Consider the following 21,010-nt stretch of genomic DNA (forward strand, 5'->3'; position numbering starts at 1 on the left):
CAATGCCCCAGCCCCTGAAGCATTCAAGCTGATTTCTTGCAGCAGCTGGGTACTGTAACAGCTCCAGAGCTGCTCTGTGAGGCAAGTAAAAGGGTGTGGGCCCTGCAGCACTACCTGTAGTTTGCATTGTGTGTTGGAAGGCACAAAGTAAGCAGACGGGAGAAGTCAGGATAGTGCGCAAGGGCATAGAAGGGAGCGGCTCAAGAAAAGAGAAGTGGAAACAGACAGCAAACTAGGCTGGAGAGAGACCTGAGACAAAGAGATCTGAATTATACGAGAGACGACCAGGGGAAACACAAATTATGCAGTCAAGTTTCCCACATTTGGGGAAATCACAGGGGCAGCACACCCAGAGTGCAATGGGTGAGCCTTGCCCTGGGAGAAGCACCTACATGATCATAGTATCTCACCTGGCAGGTAAGTAGGAGTTGGGCTAGAGCTGGGGAGGGTCGCTGCTCGGGTACCCCCCTGTCAAGTGAAGGAGATCCAACTGAGGCAGCACAAGGGAACTCTCGAAAGAGGAACAAGGCTAGAGGAAGATCTGAGACAAAGAAATCTGATTTTTACCAGAGTTGACCAGAAGAAAGCACAAACACAGTCCCCCACTACCACAAATAATGCAGTCGAGTTTCCCACATTTGGGGAAATCACAGGGGTCAGCATACCCAGAATGCAATGAATGAACCTCACCCTGGGAGAACAATCTTCATGACCATGGTATCTCCTATGCAAAATAAGTATGATTTGGGATAGGGCTGGGGAGGGCCGCTGCTCAGGCACATCTCTGTCAAGTAAAGGAGATTCAACTGAGGCAGCACAAGGGAACTCTCATCTGGGGACAACAACTGCAGGGAGAACACATATTTTCAGATGAACATGGGAGGGCAGAAGGCTGCCTAATACTGAAGCACCCCCAAACAACAAACCAAATGCAACAACTAGTGCAAGCATTCCTGGGGGAAGGCCTGCAGCAGATGGATTTGCATATGGTGATGTCATCCAAGCAGTGGGTCAAAGTTGGCTTCAACCCTCGTCTGCATATGAAAAGAAAAAAGGGATGTGCAGGGCATGGTGTCCTTTTGTGGCGCTTGGATGACCCCTCCTTCGGTGTGGGGCTCATGTTGGCTATGCCCCAGCCCCTGAAGCATTCAAGATGATTTCTTGCAGCAGCTGGGCACTGTAACAGCTCCAGAGCTGTTCTGTAAAGCATGTAAAAGGGTGTGGGCCCTGCAGCACTACCTGTAGTATGCATTGTGCGTTGGAAGGCACAAAGTAAGCAGACGGGAGAGGTCAGGATAGTGCGCAAGGGCATAGAAGGGAGCGGCTCAAGAAAAGAGAAGTGGAAACAGACAGCAAACTAGGCTGGAGAAAGACCTGAGACAAAGAGATCTGAATTATACGAGAGCCGACCAGAGGAAACACAAATTATGCAGTCAAGTTTCCCACATTTGGGGAAATCGCAGGAGCAGCACACCCAGAGTGCAATGGGTGAGCCTTGCCCTGGGAGAAGCACCTTCCTGATCATAGTATCTCACCTGGCAGGTAAGTAGGAGTTGGGCTAGAGCTGGGGAGGTTCGCTGCTCGGGCACCCCCCTGTCAAGTGGAGGAGATCCAACTGAGGCAGCACAAGGGAACTCTCGAAAGAAGAACAAGGCTAGAGGAAGATCTGAGACAAAGAAATCTGACTTTTACCAGAGCTGACCAGAGGAAAGCACAAACACAGTCCCCCACTACCACAAATAATGCAGTCGAGTTTCCCACATTTGGGGAAATCACAGGGGTCATCATACCCAGAATGCAATGAATGAACCTCACCCTGGGAGAACAATCTTCATGACCATGATATCTCCTATGCAAAATAAGTATGATTTGGGATAGGGCTGGGGAGTGCCGCTGCTCAGGCACATCTCTGTCAAGTAAAGGCGATTCAACTGAGGCAGCACAAGGGAACTCTCATCTGGGGACAACAACTGCAGGGAGAACACATATTTTCAGATGAACATGGGAGGGCAGAAGGCTGCCTAATACTGAAGCACCCCCAAACAACAAACCAAATGCAACAACTAGTGCAAGCATTCCTGGGGGAAGGCCTGCAGCAGATGGATTTGCATATGGTGATGTCATCCAAGCAGTGGGTCAAAGTTGGCTTCAACCCTCGTCTGCATATGAAAAGAGAAAAGGGGCATGCAGGGCATGGCGGCCTTTTGCGGCGCTTGGGTGACCTTTAGTTCGCATTAAACACCCCCACCCTCCTTCGGTGTGGGGCTCATGTTGGCAATGCCCCAGCCCCTGAAGCATTCAAGCTGATTTCTTGCAGCAGCTGGGTACTGTAACAGCTCCAGAGCTGCTCTGTGAGGCAAGTAAAAGGGTGTGGGCCCTGCAGCACTACCTGTAGTTTGCATTGTGTGTTGGAAGGCACAAAGTAAGCAGACGGGAGAAGTCAGGATAGTGCGCAAGGGCATAGAAGGGAGCGGCTCAAGAAAAGAGAAGTGGAAACAGACAGCAAACTAGGCTGGAGAGAGACCTGAGACAAAGAGATCTGAATTATACGAGAGACGACCAGGGGAAACACAAATTATGCAGTCAAGTTTCCCACATTTGGGGAAATCACAGGGGCAGCACACCCAGAGTGCAATGGGTGAGCCTTGCCCTGGGAGAAGCACCTACATGATCATAGTATCTCGCCTGGCAGGTAAGTAGGAGTTGGGCTAGAGCTGGGGAGGGTCGCTGCTCGGGTACCCCCCTGTCAAGTGAAGGAGATCCAACTGAGGCAGCACAAGGGAACTCTCGAAAGAGGAACAAGGCTAGAGGAAGATCTGAGACAAAGAAATCTGATTTTTACCAGAGTTGACCAGAAGAAAGCACAAACACAGTCCCCCACTACCACAAATAATGCAGTCGAGTTTCCCACATTTGGGGAAATCACAGGGGTCAGCATACCCAGAATGCAATGAATGAACCTCACCCTGGGAGAACAATCTTCATGACCATGGTATCTCCTATGCAAAATAAGTATGATTTGGGATAGGGCTGGGGAGGGCCGCTGCTCAGGCACATCTCTGTCAAGTAAAGGAGATTCAACTGAGGCAGCACAAGGGAACTCTCATCTGGGGACAACAACTGCAGGGAGAACACATATTTTCAGATGAACATGGGAGGGCAGAAGGCTGCCTAATACTGAAGCACCCCCAAACAACAAACCAAATGCAACAACTAGTGCAAGCATTCCTGGGGGAAGGCCTGCAGCAGATGGATTTGCATATGGTGATGTCATCCAAGCAGTGGGTCAAAGTTGGCTTCAACCCTCGTCTGCATATGAAAAGAAAAAAGGGATGTGCAGGGCATGGTGTCCTTTTGTGGCGCTTGGATGACCCCTCCTTCGGTGTGGGGCTCATGTTGGCTATGCCCCAGCCCCTGAAGCATTCAAGATGATTTCTTGCAGCAGCTGGGCACTGTAACAGCTCCAGAGCTGTTCTGTAAAGCATGTAAAAGGGTGTGGGCCCTGCAGCACTACCTGTAGTATGCATTGTGCGTTGGAAGGCACAAAGTAAGCAGACGGGAGAGGTCAGGATAGTGCGCAAGGGCATAGAAGGGAGCGGCTCAAGAAAAGAGAAGTGGAAACAGACAGCAAACTAGGCTGGAGAAAGACCTGAGACAAAGAGATCTGAATTATACGAGAGCCGACCAGAGGAAACACAAATTATGCAGTCAAGTTTCCCACATTTGGGGAAATCGCAGGAGCAGCACACCCAGAGTGCAATGGGTGAGCCTTGCCCTGGGAGAAGCACCTTCCTGATCATAGTATCTCACCTGGCAGGTAAGTAGGAGTTGGGCTAGAGCTGGGGAGGGTCGCTGCTCGGGCACCCCCCTGTCAAGTGAAGGAGATCCAACTGAGGCAGCACAAGGGAACTCTCGAAAGAAGAACAAGGCTAGAGGAAGATCTGAGACAAAGAAATCTGACTTTTACCAGAGCTGACCAGAGGAAAGCACAAACACAGTCCCCCACTACCACAAATAATGCAGTCGAGTTTCCCACATTTGGGGAAATCACAGGGGTCAGCATACCCAGAATGCAATGAATGAACCTCACCCTGGGAGAACAATCTTCATGACCATGGTATCTCCTATGCAAAATAAGTATGATTTGGGATAGGGCTGGGGAGGGCCGCTGCTCAGGCACATCTCTGTCAAGTAAAGGCGATTCAACTGAGGCAGCACAAGGGAACTCTCATCTGGGGACAACAACTGCAGGGAGAACACATATTTTCAGATGAACATGGGAGGGCAGAAGGCTGCCTAATACTGAAGCACCCCCAAACAACAAACCAAATGCAACAACTAGTGCAAGCATTCCTGGGGGAAGGCCTGCAGCAGATGGATTTGCATATGGTGATGTCATCCAATCAGTGGGTCAAAGTTGGCTTCAACCCTCGTCTGCATATGAAAAGAAAAAAGGGATGTGCAGGGCATGGTGGCCTTTTGCGGCGCTTGCATGACCCCTAATTCGCATTAAACACCTCCACCCTCCTTCGGTGTGGGGCTCATGTTGGCTATGCCCCAGCACCTGAAGCATTCAAGCTGATTTCTTGCAGCAGCTGGGCACTGTAACAGCTCCAGAGCTGCTCTGTAAGGCAACTAAAAGGGTGTGGGCCCTGCAGCACTACCTGTAGTTCGCATTGTGCGTTGGAAGGCACAAAGTAAGCAGACGGGAGAAGTCAGGATAGTGCGCAAGGGCATAGAAGGGAGCGGTTCAAGAAAAGAGAAGTGGAAACAGACAGCAAACTAGGCTGGAGAGAGACCTGAGACAAAGAGATCTGAATTATACGAGAGCCGACCAGAGGAAACACAAATTATGCAGTCAAGTGTCCCACATTTGGGGAAATCGCAGGAGCAGCACACCCAGAGTGCAATGGGTGAGCCTTGCCCTGGGAGAAGCACCTTCCTGATCATAGTATCTCACCTGGCAGGTAAGTAGGAGTTGGGCTAGAGCTGGGGAGGGTCGCTGCTCGGGCACCCCCCTGTCAAGTGAAGGAGATCCAACTGAGGCAGCACAAGGGAACTCTCGAAAGAAGAACAAGGCTAGAGGAAGATCTGAGACAAAGAAATCTGACTTTTACCAGAGCTGACCAGAGGAAAGCACAAACACAGTCCCCCTCTACCACAAATAATGCAGTCGAGTTTTCCACATTTGGGGAAATCACAGGGGTCATCATACCCAGAATGCAATGAATGAACCTCACCCTGGGAGAACAATCTTCATGACCATGATATCTCCTATGCAAAATAAGTATGATTTGGGATAGGGCTGGGGAGGGCCGCTGCTCAGGCACATCTCTGTCAAGTAAAGGCGATTCAACTGAGGCAGCACAAGGGAACTCTCATCTGGGGACAACAACTGCAGGGAGAACACATATTTTCAGATGAACATGGGAGGGCAGAAGGCTGCCTAATACTGAAGCACCCCCAAACAACAAACCAAATGCAACAACTAGTACAAGCATTCCTGGGGGAAGGCCTGCAGCAGATGGATTTGCATATGGTGATGTCATCCAAGCAGTGGGTCAAAGTTGGCTTCAACCCTCGTCTGCATATGAAAAGAAAAAAGGGATGTGCAGGGCATGGCGTCCTTTTGTGGCGCTTGGATGACCCTTAATTCGCATTAAACATCTCCACCCTCCTTCGGTGTGGGGCTCATGTTGGCTATGCCCCAGCCCCTGAAGCATTCAAGATGATTTCTTGCAGCAGCTGGGCACTGTAACAGCTCCAGAGCTGTTCTGTAAAGCATGTAAAAGGGTGTGGGCCCTGCAGCACTACCTGTAGTATGCATTGTGCGTTGGAAGGCACAAAGTAAGCAGATGGGAGAGGTCAGGATAGTGCGCAAGGGCATAGAAGGGAGCGGCTCAAAAAAAGAGAAGTGGAAACAGACAGCAAACTAGGCTGGAGAAAGACCTGAGACAAAGAGATCTGAATTATACGAGAGCCGACCAGAGGAAACACAAATTATGCAGTCAAGTTTCCCACATTTGGGGAAATCGCAGGAGCAGCACACCCAGAGTGCAATGGGTGAGCCTTGCCCTGGGAGAAGCACCTTCCTGATCATAGTATCTCACCTGGCAGGTAAGTAGGAGTTGGGCTAGAGCTGGGGAGGGTCGCTGCTCGGGCACCCCCTTGTCAAGTGAAGGAGATCCAACTGAGGCAGCACAAGGGAACTCTCGAAAGAAGAACAAGGCTAGAGGAAGATCTGAGACAAAGAAATCTGACTTTTACCAGAGCTGAGCAGAGGAAAGCACAAACACAGTCCCCCTCTACCACAAATAATGCAGTCGAGTTTCCCACATTTGGGGAAATCACAGGGGTCAGCATACCCAGAATGCAATGAATGAACCTCACCCTGGGAGAACAATCTTCATGACCATGGTATCTCCTATGCAAAATAAGTATGATTTGGGATAGGGCTGGGGAGGGCCGCTGCTCAGGCACATCTCTGTCAAGTAAAGGAGATTCAACTGAGGCAGCACAAGGGAACTCTCATCTGGGGACAACAACTGCAGGGAGAACACATATTTTCAGATGAACATGGGAGGGCAGAAGGCTGCCTAATACTGAAGCACCCCCAAACAACAAACCAAATGCAACAACTAGTGCAAGCATTCCTGGGGGAAGGCCTGCAGCAGATGGATTTGCATATGGTGATGTCATCCAAGCAGTGGGTCAAAGTTGGCTTCAACCCTCGTCTGCATATGAAAAGAAAAAAGGGATGTGCAGGGCATGGTGTCCTTTTGTGGCGCTTGGATGACCCCTCCTTCGGTGTGGGGCTCATGTTGGCTATGCCCCAGCCCCTGAAGCATTCAAGATGATTTCTTGCAGCAGCTGGGCACTGTAACAGCTCCAGAGCTGTTCTGTAAAGCATGTAAAAGGGTGTGGGCCCTGCAGCACTACCTGTAGTATGCATTGTGCTTTGGAAGGCACAAAGTAAGCAGACGGGAGAGGTCAGGATAGTGCGCAAGGGCATAGAAGGGAGCGGCTCAAGAAAAGAGAAGTGGAAACAGACAGCAAACTAGGCTGGAGAAAGACCTGAGACAAAGAGATCTGAATTATACGAGAGCCGACCAGAGGAAACACAAATTATGCAGTCAAGTTTCCCACATTTGGGGAAATCGCAGGAGCAGCACACCCAGAGTGCAATGGGTGAGCCTTGCCCTGGGAGAAGCACCTTCCTGATCATAGTATCTCACCTGGCAGGTAAGTAGGAGTTGGGCTAGAGCTGGGGAGGGTCGCTGCTCGGGCACCCCCCTGTCAAGTGAAGGAGATCCAACTGAGGCAGCACAAGGGAACTCTCGAAAGAAGAACAAGGCTAGAGGAAGATCTGAGACAAAGAAATCTGACTTTTACCAGAGCTGACCAGAGGAAAGCACAAACACAGTCCCCCACTACCACAAATAATGCAGTCGAGTTTCCCACATTTGGGGAAATCACAGGGGTCAGCATACCCAGAATGCAATGAATGAACCTCACCCTGGGAGAACAATCTTCATGACCATGGTATCTCCTATGCAAAATAAGTATGATTTGGGATAGGGCTGGGGAGGGCCGCTGCTCAGGCACATCTCTGTCAAGTAAAGGCGATTCAACTGAGGCAGCACAAGGGAACTCTCATCTGGGGACAACAACTGCAGGGAGAACACATATTTTCAGATGAACATGGGAGGGCAGAAGGCTGCCTAATACTGAAGCACCCCCAAACAACAAACCAAATGCAACAACTAGTGCAAGCATTCCTGGGGGAAGGCCTGCAGCAGATGGATTTGCATATGGTGATGTCATCCAAGCAGTGGGTCAAAGTTGGCTTCAACCCTCGTCTGCATATGAAAAGAAAAAAGGGATGTGCAGGGCATGGCGGCCTTTTGCGGCGCTTGCATGACCCCTAATTCGCATTAAACACCTCCACCCTCCTTCGGTGTGGGGCTCATGTTGGCTATGCCCCAGCACCTGAAGCATTCAAGCTGATTTCTTGCAGCAGCTGGGCACTGTAACAGCTCCAGAGCTGCTCTGTAAGGCAACTAAAAGGGTGTGGGCCCTGCAGCACTACCTGTAGTTCGCATTGTGCGTTGGAAGGCACAAAGTAAGCAGACGGGAGAAGTCAGGATAGTGCGCAAGGGCATAGAAGGGAGCGGTTCAAGAAAAGAGAAGTGGAAACAGACAGCAAACTAGGCTGGAGAGAGACCTGAGACAAAGAGATCTGAATTATACGAGAGCCGACCAGAGGAAACACAAATTATGCAGTCAAGTGTCCCACATTTGGGGAAATCGCAGGAGCAGCACACCCAGAGTGCAATGGGTGAGCCTTGCCCTGGGAGAAGCACCTTCCTGATCATAGTATCTCACCTGGCAGGTAAGTAGGAGTTGGGCTAGAGCTGGGGAGGGTCGCTGCTCGGGCACCCCCCTGTCAAGTGAAGGAGATCCAACTGAGGCAGCACAAGGGAACTCTCGAAAGAAGAACAAGGCTAGAGGAAGATCTGAGACAAAGAAATCTGACTTTTACCAGAGCTGACCAGAGGAAAGCACAAACACAGTCCCCCTCTACCACAAATAATGCAGTCGAGTTTTCCACATTTGGGGAAATCACAGGGGTCATCATACCCAGAATGCAATGAATGAACCTCACCCTGGGAGAACAATCTTCATGACCATGATATCTCCTATGCAAAATAAGTATGATTTGGGATAGGGCTGGGGAGGGCCGCTGCTCAGGCACATCTCTGTCAAGTAAAGGCGATTCAACTGAGGCAGCACAAGGGAACTCTCATCTGGGGACAACAACTGCAGGGAGAACACATATTTTCAGATGAACATGGGAGGGCAGAAGGCTGCCTAATACTGAAGCACCCCCAAACAACAAACCAAATGCAACAACTAGTACAAGCATTCCTGGGGGAAGGCCTGCAGCAGATGGATTTGCATATGGTGATGTCATCCAAGCAGTGGGTCAAAGTTGGCTTCAACCCTCGTCTGCATATGAAAAGAAAAAAGGGATGTGCAGGGCATGGCGTCCTTTTGTGGCGCTTGGATGACCCTTAATTCGCATTAAACATCTCCACCCTCCTTCGGTGTGGGGCTCATGTTGGCTATGCCCCAGCCCCTGAAGCATTCAAGATGATTTCTTGCAGCAGCTGGGCACTGTAACAGCTCCAGAGCTGTTCTGTAAAGCATGTAAAAGGGTGTGGGCCCTGCAGCACTACCTGTAGTATGCATTGTGCGTTGGAAGGCACAAAGTAAGCAGATGGGAGAGGTCAGGATAGTGCGCAAGGGCATAGAAGGGAGCGGCTCAAAAAAAGAGAAGTGGAAACAGACAGCAAACTAGGCTGGAGAAAGACCTGAGACAAAGAGATCTGAATTATACGAGAGCCGACCAGAGGAAACACAAATTATGCAGTCAAGTTTCCCACATTTGGGGAAATCGCAGGAGCAGCACACCCAGAGTGCAATGGGTGAGCCTTGCCCTGGGAGAAGCACCTTCCTGATCATAGTATCTCACCTGGCAGGTAAGTAGGAGTTGGGCTAGAGCTGGGGAGGGTCGCTGCTCGGGCACCCCCTTGTCAAGTGAAGGAGATCCAACTGAGGCAGCACAAGGGAACTCTCGAAAGAAGAACAAGGCTAGAGGAAGATCTGAGACAAAGAAATCTGACTTTTACCAGAGCTGAGCAGAGGAAAGCACAAACACAGTCCCCCTCTACCACAAATAATGCAGTCGAGTTTCCCACATTTGGGGAAATCACAGGGGTCAGCATACCCAGAATGCAATGAATGAACCTCACCCTGGGAGAACAATCTTCATGACCATGGTATCTCCTATGCAAAATAAGTATGATTTGGGATAGGGCTGGGGAGGGCCGCTGCTCAGGCACATCTCTGTCAAGTAAAGGAGATTCAACTGAGGCAGCACAAGGGAACTCTCATCTGGGGACAACAACTGCAGGGAGAACACATATTTTCAGATGAACATGGGAGGGCAGAAGGCTGCCTAATACTGAAGCACCCCCAAACAACAAACCAAATGCAACAACTAGTGCAAGCATTCCTGGGGGAAGGCCTGCAGCAGATTGATTTGCATATGGTAATGCCATCCAAGCAGTGGGTCAAAGTTGGCTTCAGCCCTCGTCTGCATATGAAAAGAGAAAAGGGGCGTGCAGGGCATGGCGGCCTTTTGCGGCGCTTGGGTGACCCTTAGTTCGCATTAAACACCCCCACCCTCCTTCGGTGTGGGGCTCATGTTGGCAATGCCCCAGCCCCTGAAGCATTCAAGCTGATTTCTTGCAGCAGCTGGGTACTGTAACAGCTCCAGAGCTGCTCTGTGAGGCAAGTAAAAGGGTGTGGGCCCTGCAGCACTACCTGTAGTTTGCATTGTGTGTTGGAAGGCACAAAGTAAGCAGACGGGAGAAGTCAGGATAGTGCGCAAGGGCATAGAAGGGAGCGGCTCAAGAAAAGAGAAGTGGAAACAGACAGCAAACTAGGCTGGAGAGAGACCTGAGACAAAGAGATCTGAATTATACGAGAGACGACCAGGGGAAACACAAATTATGCAGTCAAGTTTCCCACATTTGGGGAAATCACAGGGGCAGCACACCCAGAGTGCAATGGGTGAGCCTTGCCCTGGGAGAAGCACCTACATGATCATAGTATCTCACCTGGCAGGTAAGTAGGAGTTGGGCTAGAGCTGGGGAGGGTCGCTGCTCGGGTACCCCCCTGTCAAGTGAAGGAGATCCAACTGAGGCAGCACAAGGGAACTCTCGAAAGAGGAACAAGGCTAGAGGAAGATCTGAGACAAAGAAATCTGATTTTTACCAGAGTTGACCAGAAGAAAGCACAAACACAGTCCCCCACTACCACAAATAATGCAGTCGAGTTTCCCACATTTGGGGAAATCACAGGGGTCAGCATACCCAGAATGCAATGAATGAACCTCACCCTGGGAGAACAATCTTCATGACCATGGTATCTCCTATGCAAAATAAGTATGATTTGGGATAGGGCTGGGGAGGGCCGCTGCTCAGGCACATCTCTGTCAAGTAAAGGAGATTCAACTGAGGCAGCACAAGGGAACTCTCATCTGGGGACAACAACTGCTGGGAGAACACATATTTTCAGATGAACATGGGAGGGCAGAAGGCTGCCTAATACTGAAGCACCCCCAAACAACAAACCAAATGCAACAACTAGTGCAAGCATTCCTGGGGGAAGGCCTGCAGCAGATGGATTTGCATATGGTGATGTCATCCAAGCAGTGGGTCAAAGTTGGCTTCAACCCTCGTCTGCATATGAAAAGAAAAAAGGGATGTGCAGGGCATGGTGTCCTTTTGTGGCGCTTGGATGACCCCTCCTTCGGTGTGGGGCTCATGTTGGCTATGCCCCAGCCCCTGAAGCATTCAAGATGATTTCTTGCAGCAGCTGGGCACTGTAACAGCTCCAGAGTTGCTCTGTAAAGCATGTAAAAGGGTGTGGGCCCTGCAGCACTACCTGTAGTATGCATTGTGCGTTGGAAGGCACAAAGTAAGCAGACGGGAGAGGTCAGGATAGTGCGCAACTGCATAGAAGGGAGCGGCTCAAGAAAAGAGAAGTGGAAACAGACAGCAAACTAGGCTGGAGAAAGACCTGAGACAAAGAGATCTGAATTATATGAGAGCCGACCAGAGGAAACACAAATTATGCAGTCAAGTGTCCCACATTTGGGGAAATCGCAGGAGCAGCACACCCAGAGTGCAATGGGTGAGCCTTGCCCTGGGAGAAGCACCTTCCTGATCATAGTATCTCACCTGGCAGGTAAATAGGAGTTGGGCTAGAGCTGGGGAGGGTCGCTGCTCGTGCACCCCCCTGTCAAGTGAAGGAGATCCAACTGAGGCAGCACAAGGGAACTCTCGAAAGAAGAACAAGGCTAGAGGAAGATCTGAGACAAAGAAATCTGACTTTTACCAGAGCTGACCAGAGGAAAGCACAAACACAGTCCCCCACTACCACAAATAATGCAGTCGAGTTTCCCACATTTGGGGAAATCACAGGGGTCAGCATACCCAGAATGCAATGAATGAACCTCACCCTGGGAGAACAATCTTCATGACCATGGTATCTCCTATGCAAAATAAGTATGATTTGAGATAGGGCTGGGGAGGGCCGCTGCTCAGGCACATCTCTGTCAAGTAAAGGAGATTCAACTGAGGCAGCACAAGGGAACTCTCATCTGGGGACAACAACTGCAGGGAGAACACATATTTTCAGATGAACATGGGAGGGCAGAAGGCTGCCTAATACTGAAGCACCCCCAAACAACAAACCAAATGCAACAACTAGTGCAAGCATTCCTGGGGGAAGGCCTGCAGCAGATGGATTTGCATATGGTGATGTCATCCAAGCAGTGGGTCAAAGTTGGCTTCAACCCTCGTCTGCATATGAAAAGAAAAAAGGGATGTGCAGGGCATGGCGGCCTTTTGCGGCGCTTGCATGACCCCTAATTCGCATTAAACACCTCCACCCTCCTTCGGTGTGGGGCTCATGTTGGCTATGCCCCAGCACCTGAAGCATTCAAGCTGATTTCTTGCAGCAGCTGGGCACTGTAACAGCTCCAGAGCTGCTCTGTAAGGCAACTAAAAGGGTGTGGGCCCTGCAGCACTACCTGTAGTTCGCATTGTGCGTTGGAAGGCACAAAGTAAGCAGACGGGAGAAGTCAGGATAGTGCGCAAGGGCATAGAAGGGAGCGGTTCAAGAAAAGAGAAGTGGAAACAGACAGCAAACTAGGCTGGAGAGAGACCTGAGACAAAGAGATCTGAATTATACGAGAGCCGACCAGAGGAAACACAAATTATGCAGTCAAGTGTCCCACATTTGGGGAAATCGCAGGAGCAGCACACCCAGAGTGCAATGGGTGAGCCTTGCCCTGGGAGAAGCACCTTCCTGATCATAGTATCTCACCTGGCAGGTAAGTAGGAGTTGGGCTAGAGCTGGGGAGGGTCGCTGCTCGGGCACCCCCCTGTCAAGTGAAGGAGATCCAACTGAGGCAGCACAAGGGAACTCTCGAAAGAAGAACAAGGCTAGAGGAAGATCTGAGACAAAGAAATCTGACTTTTACCAGAGCTGACCAGAGGAAAGCACAAACACAGTCCCCCTCTACCACAAATAATGCAGTCGAGTTTTCCACATTTGGGGAAATCACAGGGGTCATCATACCCAGAATGCAATGAATGAACCTCACCCTGGGAGAACAATCTTCATGACCATGATATCTCCTATGCAAAATAAGTATGATTTGGGATAGGGCTGGGGAGGGCCGCTGCTCAGGCACATCTCTGTCAAGTAAAGGCGATTCAACTGAGGCAGCACAAGGGAACTCTCATCTGGGGACAACAACTGCAGGGAGAACACATATTTTCAGATGAACATGGGAGGGCAGAAGGCTGCCTAATACTGAAGCACCCCCAAACAACAAACCAAATGCAACAACTAGTACAAGCATTCCTGGGGGAAGGCCTGCAGCAGATGGATTTGCATATGGTGATGTCATCCAAGCAGTGGGTCAAAGTTGGCTTCAACCCTCGTCTGCATATGAAAAGAAAAAAGGGATGTGCAGGGCATGGCATCCTTTTGTGGCGCTTGGATGACCCTTAATTCGCATTAAACATCTCCACCCTCCTTCGGTGTGGGGCTCATGTTGGCTATGCCCCAGCCCCTGAAGCATTCAAGATGATTTCTTGCAGCAGCTGGGCACTGTAACAGCTCCAGAGCTGTTCTGTAAAGCATGTAAAAGGGTGTGGGCCCTGCAGCACTACCTGTAGTATGCATTGTGCGTTGGAAGGCACAAAGTAAGCAGATGGGAGAGGTCAGGATAGTGCGCAAGGGCATAGAAGGGAGCGGCTCAAAAAAAGAGAAGTGGAAACAGACAGCAAACTAGGCTGGAGAAAGACCTGAGACAAAGAGATCTGAATTATACGAGAGCCGACCAGAGGAAACACAAATTATGCAGTCAAGTTTCCCACATTTGGGGAAATCGCAGGAGCAGCACACCCAGAGTGCAATGGGTGAGCCTTGCCCTGGGAGAAGCACCTTCCTGATCATAGTATCTCACCTGGCAGGTAAGTAGGAGTTGGGCTAGAGCTGGGGAGGGTCGCTGCTCGGGCACCCCCTTGTCAAGTGAAGGAGATCCAACTGAGGCAGCACAAGGGAACTCTCGAAAGAAGAACAAGGCTAGAGGAAGATCTGAGACAAAGAAATCTGACTTTTACCAGAGCTGAGCAGAGGAAAGCACAAACACAGTCCCCCTCTACCACAAATAATGCAGTCGAGTTTCCCACATTTGGGGAAATCACAGGGGTCAGCATACCCAGAATGCAATGAATGAACCTCACCCTGGGAGAACAATCTTCATGACCATGGTATCTCCTATGCAAAATAAGTATGATTTGGGATAGGGCTGGGGAGGGCCGCTGCTCAGGCACATCTCTGTCAAGTAAAGGAGATTCAACTGAGGCAGCACAAGGGAACTCTCATCTGGGGACAACAACTGCAGGGAGAACACATATTTTCAGATGAACATGGGAGGGCAGAAGGCTGCCTAATACTGAAGCACCCCCAAACAACAAACCAAATGCAACAACTAGTGCAAGCATTCCTGGGGGAAGGCCTGCAGCAGATTGATTTGCATATGGTAATGCCATCCAAGCAGTGGGTCAAAGTTGGCTTCAGCCCTCGTCTGCATATGAAAAGAGAAAAGGGGCGTGCAGGGCATGGCGGCCTTTTGCGGCGCTTGGGTGATCCTTAGTTCGCATTAAACACCCCCACCCTCCTTCGGTGTGGGGCTCATGTTGGCAATGCCCCAGCCCCTGAAGCATTCAAGCTGATTTCTTGCAGCAGCTGGGTACTGTAACAGCTCCAGAGCTGCTCTGTGAGGCAAGTAAAAGGGTGTGGGCCCTGCAGCACTACCTGTAGTTTGCATTGTGTGTTGGAAGGCACAAAGTAAGCAGACGGGAGAAGTCAGGATAGTGCGCAAGGGCATAGAAGGGAGCGGCTCAAGAAAAGAGAAGTGGAAACAGACAGCAAACTAGGCTGGAGAGAGACCTGAGACAAAGAGATCTGAATTATACGAGAGACGACCAGGGGAAACACAAATTATGCAGTCAAGTTTCCCACATTTGGGGAAATCACAGGGGCAGCACACCCAGAGTGCAATGGGTGAGCCTTGCCCTGGGAGAAGCACCTACATGATCATAGTATCTCACCTGGCAGGTAAGTAGGAGTTGGGCTAGAGCTGGGGAGGGTCGCTGCTCGGGTACCCCCCTGTCAAGTGAAGGAGATCCAACTGAGGCAGCACAAGGGAACTCTCGAAAGAGGAACAAGGCTAGAGGAAGATCTGAGACAAAGAAATCTGATTTTTACCAGAGTTGACCAGAAGAAAGCACAAACACAGTCCCCCACTACCACAAATAATGCAGTCGAGTTTCCCACATTTGGGGAAATCACAGGGGTCAGCATACCCAGAATGCAATGAATGAACCTCACCCTGGGAGAACAATCTTCATGACCATGGTATCTCCTATGCAAAATAAGTATGATTTGGGATAGGGCTGGGGAGGGCCGCTGCTCAGGCACATCTCTGTCAAGTAAAGGAGATTCAACTGAGGCAGCACAAGGGAACTCTCATCTGGGGACAACAACTGCTGGGAGAACACATATTTTCAGATGAACATGGGAGGGCAGAAGGCTGCCTAATACTGAAGCACCCCCAAACAACAAACCAAATGCAACAACTAGTGCAAGCATTCCTGGGGGAAGGCCTGCAGCAGATGGATTTGCATATGGTGATGTCATCCAAGCAGTGGGTCAAAGTTGGCTTCAACCCTCGTCTGCATATGAAAAGAAAAAAGGGATGTGCAGGGCATGGTGTCCTTTTGTGGCGCTTGGATGACCCCTCCTTCGGTGTGGGGCTCATGTTGGCTATGCCCCAGCCCCTGAAGCATTCAAGATGATTTCTTGCAGCAGCTGGGCACTGTAACAGCTCCAGAGTTGCTCTGTAAAGCATGTAAAAGGGTGTGGGCCCTGCAGCACTACCTGTAGTATGCATTGTGCGTTGGAAGGCACAAAGTAAGCAGACGGGAGAGGTCAGGATAGTGCGCAACTGCATAGAAGGGAGCGGCTCAAGAAAAGAGAAGTGGAAACAGACAGCAAACTAGGCTGGAGAAAGACCTGAGACAAAGAGATCTGAATTATATGAGAGCCGACCAGAGGAAACACAAATTATGCAGTCAAGTGTCCCACATTTGGGGAAATCGCAGGAGCAGCACACCCAGAGTGCAATGGGTGAGCCTTGCCCTGGGAGAAGCACCTTCCTGATCATAGTATCTCACCTGGCAGGTAAGTAGGAGTTGGGCTAGAGCTGGGGAGGGTCGCTGCTCGTGCACCCCCCTGTCAAGTGAAGGAGATCCAACTGAGGCAGCACAAGGGAACTCTCGAAAGAAGAACAAGGCTAGAGGAAGATCTGAGACAAAGAAATCTGACTTTTACCAGAGCTGACCAGAGGAAAGCACAAACACAGTCCCCCACTACCACAAATAATGCAGTCGAGTTTCCCACATTTGGGGAAATCACAGGGGTCAGCATACCCAGAATGCAATGAATGAACCTCACCCTGGGAGAACAATCTTCATGACCATGGTATCTCCTATGCAAAATAAGTATGATTTGAGATAGGGCTGGGGAGGGCCGCTGCTCAGGCACATCTCTGTCAAGTAAAGGAGATTCAACTGAGGCAGCACAAGGGAACTCTCATCTGGGGACAACAACTGCAGGGAGAACACATATTTTCAGATGAACATGGGAGGGCAGAAGGCTGCCTAATACTGAAGCACCCCCAAACAACAAACCAAATGCAACAACTAGTGCAAGCATTCCTGGGGGAAGGCCTGCAGCAGATTGATTTGCATATGGTAATGCCATCCAAGCAGTGGGTCAAAGTTGGCTTCAACCCTCGTCTGCATATGAAAAGAGAAAAGGGGCGTGCAGGGCATGGCGGCCTTTTGCGGCGCTTGGATGACCCCTAGTTCGCATTAAACACCTCCACCCTCCTTCGGTGTGGGGCTCATGTTGGCTATGCCCCAGCCCCTGAAGCATTCAAGCTGATTTCTTGCAGCAGCTGGGCACTGTAACAGCCTCAGAGCTGCTCTGTAAGGCAAGTAAAAGGGTGTGGGCCCAGAAGTACTACCTGTAGTTTGCATTGTGCATTGGAAAGCACAAAGTAAGCAGACGGGAGAAGTCAGGATAGTGCGCAAGGGCATAGAAGGGAGCGGCTCAAGAAAAGAGAAGTGGAAACAGACAGCAAACTAGGCTGGAGAGAGACCTGAGACAAAAAAAATCTGAATTATACGAGAGCCGACCAGGGGAAACACAAATTATGCAGTCAAGTTTCCCACATTTGGGGAAATCGCAGGAGCAGCACACCCAGAGTGCAATGGGTGAGCTTTGCCCTGGGAGAAGCACCTTCCTGATCATAGTATCTCACCTGGCAGGTAAGTAGGAGTTGGGCTAGAGCTGGGGAGGGTTGCTGCTCGGGTACCCCCCTGTCAAGTGAAGGAGATCCAACTGAGGCAGCGCAAGGGAACTCTAAAAAAAAGAACAAGGCTAGAGGAAGATCTGAGACAAAGAAATCTGACTTTTACCAGAGCTGACCAGAGGAAAGCACAAACACAGTCCCCCACTACCACAAATAATGCAGTCGAGTTTCCCACATTTGGGGAAATCATAGGGGTCAGCATACCCAGAATGCAATGAATGAACCTCACCCTGGGAGAACAATCTTCATGACCATGGTATCTCCTATGCAAAATAAGTATGATTTGGGATAGAGCTGGGGAGGGCCGCTGCTCAGGCACATCTCTGTCAAGTAAAGGAGATTCAACTGAGGCAGCACAAGGGAACTCTCATCTGGGGACAACAACTGCAGGGAGAACACATATTTTCAGATGAACATGGGAGGGCAGAAGGCTGCCTAATACTGAAGCACCCCCAAACAACAAACCAAATGCAACAACTAGTGCAAGCATTCCTGGGGGAAGGCCTGCAGCAGATGGATTTGCATATGGTGATGTCATCCAAGCAGTGGGTCAAAGTTGGCTTCAACCCTCGTCTGCATATGAAAAGAGAAAAGGGGCGTGCAGGGCATGGCGGCCTTTTGCGGCGCTTGGATGACCCCTAGTTCGCATTAAACACCTCCACCCTCCTTCGGTGTGGGGCTCATGTTGGCTATGCCCCAGCCCCTTAAGCATTCAAGCTGATTTCTTGCAGCAGCTGGGCACTGTAACAGCTCCAGAGCTGCTCTGTAAGGCAAGTAAAAGGGTCTCTGTGGCGCAATCAGTTAGTATGTACGGCTATTAACCAAAAGGTTGGTGGTTCAATCCCACCCAGGGACCTGATTGACCTTGTGATCAGATTTTGGTGATATTTAAGTAGACAAGTCAAAATTTCAAACCCCCTCTTATTGTGTAGGGTACCTGGCCTTCTCTGATGTAATCAGAGTTAGATTTGATTCAGTGATTTTATAAAAAACAGCTAGGAAGCACAATTTAGCAGTGGGTTGCAGAGAAAAAAAATATGCTGGCAGAAAAATCCAATTGAGTGATTAAACAGCTCTTCATTTTCTGGCTTTATTTTTATGCTAACAAATTTGTTCTCTGAAAAGTGTCCACAAAGCCAAGTCTCTGATTAACACCTTTGTAAGGATGGTTTTTCACCTATTACTAAATTAAACTTGCTTCATTGGAAAGGCAGCAAGATGCATCCTCATTTCAATGTCTACTGAAATAATACAAGTTGACACCAGGAAACATTAACGCCACTGCATCCTTGCTGCTTTCTCATGTGGAAGTCTGTTTAATGTGAAAACAAGGTGATATCTAATTAGCACACAGGTAAGGAATTAAGAAAATCTTTATTTAAGGGTGAAGATGTTTCTCACAAAATTGTTGACCCAATGCATCATTGAAATTCAAGCTGGAAAGATGAATTTGATATATCACTTGTACATTTTGTATTGCTCTTCTGGTGACAATGTAGTTTGTTTTTGTCAATTACCATTTTAATAATAGGGTAAAGAAAATGAAGTGGATTTTTGAAAGAAAACAATACTGTCAATATACTATTAAAACAAATTAAAATGGTAAAAGTTATTGTACTTTAAGTAAAAATAAAAGAGACAAAATATCAATCCCAGTTTTGGATTACTTTAATTAACAAAAAAAAATGCATATAGCAGAGGATAGTTTCAATCTGCCTACCTCTGGGTTATGGGCCCAGCATGCTTCCATTGCAGTACTCTGCTGCACATGTAAGTGCAAGAGATCCTGAAGCACTCACTCATCATGGGAAAGTACCAATGTGTTTCTTCGTTGGTTGATGGAAGAAACATCTTACAAAAACTCTCCAGATTATTGACTTTTTAAAGTTTTGCTAGGAAACGTTTTAGATGAATGCTTATTAGCCTTTGTCAGTATGGACTTTTGCAAAGTGTCTCTGTGGCGCAATCAGTTAGTATGTATGGGTATTAACCAAAAGGTTGGTGGTTCAATCTTACTCAGGGACCTAATTGACCTTGTTATCAGATTTTGGTGATCTTTAAGTAGACAAGTCAAATTTCATACCCCCTGTTATGGTGTAGGGTACCTGGCCTTCTCTGATGTAATCAGAGTTAGATTTGATTCAGTGATTTTATAAAAACATCTAGGAAGCACAATTTAGCAGTGGGTTGCAGAGAAAAAGAAATATGCTTGCAAAAAAATCAAATTGCGTGATTAAACAGCTCTTCATTTTCTGGCTTTATTTTTATGCTAACAAATTTGTTCTCTGAAAAGTGTCCACAAAGCCAAGTCTCTGATTAACACCTTTGTAAGGATGGTTTTTCACCTATTACTAAATTAAACTTGCTTTATTGGAAAGGCAGCAAGATGCATCCTCATTTCAATGTCTACTGAAATAATACAGGTTGACACCAGGAAACATTAACGCCACTGCATCCTTGCTGCTTTCTCATGTGGAAGTCTGTTTAATGTGAAAACAAGGTGATATCTAATTAGCACACAGGTAAGAAATTACGAAAATCTTTATTTAAGGGTGAAGATGTTTCTCACAAAATTGTTGCCCCAATGCATCATTGAAATTCAAGCTGGAAATATGATTTTAATATATCACTTGTACATTTTGTATTGCTCTTCTGGAGACAATGTAGTTTTTTTTGTCAATTACCATTTTAATAATAGGGTAAAGAAAATTAAGTGGATTTTTGAAAGAAAACTATACTGTCAATATACTATTAAAACAAATTAAAATGGTAAAAGTTATTGTACTTTAAGTAAAAATAAAAGAGCAAAAATATCAATCCCAGTTTTGATTACTTAAATTAACAAAAAAAAATGCATATAGCAAAGGACAGTTTCAATCTGCCTACCTCTGGGTTATGGGTCCAGCATGCTTCCATTGCAGTACTCTGCTGCACATGTAAGTGCAAGAGATCCTGAAGCACTCACTCATCATGGGAAAGTACCAATGTGTTTATTCGTTGGTTGATGGAAGAAACATCTTACAAAAACTCTCCAGATTATTGATTTTTTTATGTTTTTCTAGGAAACGTTCTAGATGTATGCTTATTAGCCTTTGTCAGTATGGACTCTGTGGCGCAATCGGTTAGTGTGTTTGGCTATTAACCAAAAGGTTGGTGGTTCAATCCCACCCAGGGATGTAATTAACCTTGTGATCAGATTTTGGTGATATTTAAGTAGACAAGTCAAAATTTCAAACATCCTCTTATGGTGTAGGGTACATGGCCTTCTCTGATGTAATCAGAGTTAGATTTGATTCAGTGATTTTATAAAAAACAGCTAGGAAGCACAATTTAGCAGTGGGTTGCAGAGAAAAAAAATATGCTGGCAGAAAAATCCAATCGAGTGATTAAACAGCTCTTCATTTTCTGGCTTTATTTTTATGC

The 21,010-nt window shown here is 48.4% G+C and overlaps 32 non-coding genes across 32 annotated transcripts; all 32 read right to left on the bottom strand.

The window, feature by feature from the left end:
- Positions 1-262: 262 nt before the first annotated feature.
- LOC135030613 (U1 spliceosomal RNA) lies at positions 263-425 on the bottom strand. The gene has a single exon (XR_010226578.1). It is a non-coding gene; the product is annotated as a U1 spliceosomal RNA (small nuclear RNA).
- A 152-nt stretch (positions 426-577) lies between these two features.
- Positions 578-741, bottom strand: LOC135030649 (U1 spliceosomal RNA). The gene has a single exon (XR_010226608.1). It is a non-coding gene; the product is annotated as a U1 spliceosomal RNA (small nuclear RNA).
- Positions 742-1,387: 646 nt separating this feature from the next.
- On the bottom strand, positions 1,388-1,550 carry LOC135030581 (U1 spliceosomal RNA). Its single transcript, XR_010226550.1, has one exon. It is a non-coding gene; the product is annotated as a U1 spliceosomal RNA (small nuclear RNA).
- Positions 1,551-1,702: 152 nt separating this feature from the next.
- Positions 1,703-1,866, bottom strand: LOC135030567 (U1 spliceosomal RNA). Its single transcript, XR_010226536.1, has one exon. It is a non-coding gene; the product is annotated as a U1 spliceosomal RNA (small nuclear RNA).
- A 671-nt stretch (positions 1,867-2,537) lies between these two features.
- Positions 2,538-2,700, bottom strand: LOC135030617 (U1 spliceosomal RNA). The gene has a single exon (XR_010226582.1). It is a non-coding gene; the product is annotated as a U1 spliceosomal RNA (small nuclear RNA).
- A 152-nt stretch (positions 2,701-2,852) lies between these two features.
- Positions 2,853-3,016, bottom strand: LOC135030650 (U1 spliceosomal RNA). Its single transcript, XR_010226609.1, has one exon. It is a non-coding gene; the product is annotated as a U1 spliceosomal RNA (small nuclear RNA).
- Positions 3,017-3,662: 646 nt separating this feature from the next.
- On the bottom strand, positions 3,663-3,825 carry LOC135030583 (U1 spliceosomal RNA). The gene has a single exon (XR_010226551.1). It is a non-coding gene; the product is annotated as a U1 spliceosomal RNA (small nuclear RNA).
- A 152-nt stretch (positions 3,826-3,977) lies between these two features.
- LOC135030630 (U1 spliceosomal RNA) lies at positions 3,978-4,141 on the bottom strand. Its single transcript, XR_010226590.1, has one exon. It is a non-coding gene; the product is annotated as a U1 spliceosomal RNA (small nuclear RNA).
- Positions 4,142-4,812: 671 nt separating this feature from the next.
- On the bottom strand, positions 4,813-4,975 carry LOC135030590 (U1 spliceosomal RNA). The gene has a single exon (XR_010226558.1). It is a non-coding gene; the product is annotated as a U1 spliceosomal RNA (small nuclear RNA).
- A 152-nt stretch (positions 4,976-5,127) lies between these two features.
- Positions 5,128-5,291, bottom strand: LOC135030570 (U1 spliceosomal RNA). The gene has a single exon (XR_010226539.1). It is a non-coding gene; the product is annotated as a U1 spliceosomal RNA (small nuclear RNA).
- A 671-nt stretch (positions 5,292-5,962) lies between these two features.
- On the bottom strand, positions 5,963-6,125 carry LOC135030584 (U1 spliceosomal RNA). Its single transcript, XR_010226552.1, has one exon. It is a non-coding gene; the product is annotated as a U1 spliceosomal RNA (small nuclear RNA).
- Positions 6,126-6,277: 152 nt separating this feature from the next.
- LOC135030639 (U1 spliceosomal RNA) lies at positions 6,278-6,441 on the bottom strand. Its single transcript, XR_010226599.1, has one exon. It is a non-coding gene; the product is annotated as a U1 spliceosomal RNA (small nuclear RNA).
- Positions 6,442-7,087: 646 nt separating this feature from the next.
- Positions 7,088-7,250, bottom strand: LOC135030585 (U1 spliceosomal RNA). The gene has a single exon (XR_010226553.1). It is a non-coding gene; the product is annotated as a U1 spliceosomal RNA (small nuclear RNA).
- A 152-nt stretch (positions 7,251-7,402) lies between these two features.
- Positions 7,403-7,566, bottom strand: LOC135030631 (U1 spliceosomal RNA). Its single transcript, XR_010226591.1, has one exon. It is a non-coding gene; the product is annotated as a U1 spliceosomal RNA (small nuclear RNA).
- A 671-nt stretch (positions 7,567-8,237) lies between these two features.
- On the bottom strand, positions 8,238-8,400 carry LOC135030591 (U1 spliceosomal RNA). The gene has a single exon (XR_010226559.1). It is a non-coding gene; the product is annotated as a U1 spliceosomal RNA (small nuclear RNA).
- Positions 8,401-8,552: 152 nt separating this feature from the next.
- On the bottom strand, positions 8,553-8,716 carry LOC135030571 (U1 spliceosomal RNA). The gene has a single exon (XR_010226540.1). It is a non-coding gene; the product is annotated as a U1 spliceosomal RNA (small nuclear RNA).
- A 671-nt stretch (positions 8,717-9,387) lies between these two features.
- Positions 9,388-9,550, bottom strand: LOC135030586 (U1 spliceosomal RNA). The gene has a single exon (XR_010226554.1). It is a non-coding gene; the product is annotated as a U1 spliceosomal RNA (small nuclear RNA).
- Positions 9,551-9,702: 152 nt separating this feature from the next.
- On the bottom strand, positions 9,703-9,866 carry LOC135030641 (U1 spliceosomal RNA). Its single transcript, XR_010226600.1, has one exon. It is a non-coding gene; the product is annotated as a U1 spliceosomal RNA (small nuclear RNA).
- Positions 9,867-10,537: 671 nt separating this feature from the next.
- Positions 10,538-10,700, bottom strand: LOC135030614 (U1 spliceosomal RNA). Its single transcript, XR_010226579.1, has one exon. It is a non-coding gene; the product is annotated as a U1 spliceosomal RNA (small nuclear RNA).
- A 152-nt stretch (positions 10,701-10,852) lies between these two features.
- LOC135030651 (U1 spliceosomal RNA) lies at positions 10,853-11,016 on the bottom strand. Its single transcript, XR_010226610.1, has one exon. It is a non-coding gene; the product is annotated as a U1 spliceosomal RNA (small nuclear RNA).
- Positions 11,017-11,662: 646 nt separating this feature from the next.
- Positions 11,663-11,825, bottom strand: LOC135030606 (U1 spliceosomal RNA). The gene has a single exon (XR_010226574.1). It is a non-coding gene; the product is annotated as a U1 spliceosomal RNA (small nuclear RNA).
- Positions 11,826-11,977: 152 nt separating this feature from the next.
- Positions 11,978-12,141, bottom strand: LOC135030632 (U1 spliceosomal RNA). The gene has a single exon (XR_010226592.1). It is a non-coding gene; the product is annotated as a U1 spliceosomal RNA (small nuclear RNA).
- Positions 12,142-12,812: 671 nt separating this feature from the next.
- Positions 12,813-12,975, bottom strand: LOC135030592 (U1 spliceosomal RNA). The gene has a single exon (XR_010226560.1). It is a non-coding gene; the product is annotated as a U1 spliceosomal RNA (small nuclear RNA).
- A 152-nt stretch (positions 12,976-13,127) lies between these two features.
- On the bottom strand, positions 13,128-13,291 carry LOC135030572 (U1 spliceosomal RNA). The gene has a single exon (XR_010226541.1). It is a non-coding gene; the product is annotated as a U1 spliceosomal RNA (small nuclear RNA).
- A 671-nt stretch (positions 13,292-13,962) lies between these two features.
- LOC135030587 (U1 spliceosomal RNA) lies at positions 13,963-14,125 on the bottom strand. Its single transcript, XR_010226555.1, has one exon. It is a non-coding gene; the product is annotated as a U1 spliceosomal RNA (small nuclear RNA).
- Positions 14,126-14,277: 152 nt separating this feature from the next.
- LOC135030642 (U1 spliceosomal RNA) lies at positions 14,278-14,441 on the bottom strand. The gene has a single exon (XR_010226601.1). It is a non-coding gene; the product is annotated as a U1 spliceosomal RNA (small nuclear RNA).
- A 671-nt stretch (positions 14,442-15,112) lies between these two features.
- LOC135030615 (U1 spliceosomal RNA) lies at positions 15,113-15,275 on the bottom strand. Its single transcript, XR_010226580.1, has one exon. It is a non-coding gene; the product is annotated as a U1 spliceosomal RNA (small nuclear RNA).
- Positions 15,276-15,427: 152 nt separating this feature from the next.
- Positions 15,428-15,591, bottom strand: LOC135030652 (U1 spliceosomal RNA). Its single transcript, XR_010226611.1, has one exon. It is a non-coding gene; the product is annotated as a U1 spliceosomal RNA (small nuclear RNA).
- A 646-nt stretch (positions 15,592-16,237) lies between these two features.
- LOC135030598 (U1 spliceosomal RNA) lies at positions 16,238-16,400 on the bottom strand. The gene has a single exon (XR_010226566.1). It is a non-coding gene; the product is annotated as a U1 spliceosomal RNA (small nuclear RNA).
- A 152-nt stretch (positions 16,401-16,552) lies between these two features.
- LOC135030633 (U1 spliceosomal RNA) lies at positions 16,553-16,716 on the bottom strand. The gene has a single exon (XR_010226593.1). It is a non-coding gene; the product is annotated as a U1 spliceosomal RNA (small nuclear RNA).
- A 672-nt stretch (positions 16,717-17,388) lies between these two features.
- On the bottom strand, positions 17,389-17,551 carry LOC135030594 (U1 spliceosomal RNA). Its single transcript, XR_010226562.1, has one exon. It is a non-coding gene; the product is annotated as a U1 spliceosomal RNA (small nuclear RNA).
- Positions 17,552-17,703: 152 nt separating this feature from the next.
- On the bottom strand, positions 17,704-17,867 carry LOC135030645 (U1 spliceosomal RNA). Its single transcript, XR_010226604.1, has one exon. It is a non-coding gene; the product is annotated as a U1 spliceosomal RNA (small nuclear RNA).
- Between the last annotated feature and the right edge of the window lie 3,143 nt (positions 17,868-21,010).

The sequence above is a fragment of the Pseudophryne corroboree genome, unplaced genomic scaffold (assembly GCF_028390025.1).
Source record: "Pseudophryne corroboree isolate aPseCor3 unplaced genomic scaffold, aPseCor3.hap2 scaffold_503, whole genome shotgun sequence".
Taxonomy (NCBI): Eukaryota; Metazoa; Chordata; class Amphibia; order Anura; family Myobatrachidae; genus Pseudophryne; species Pseudophryne corroboree.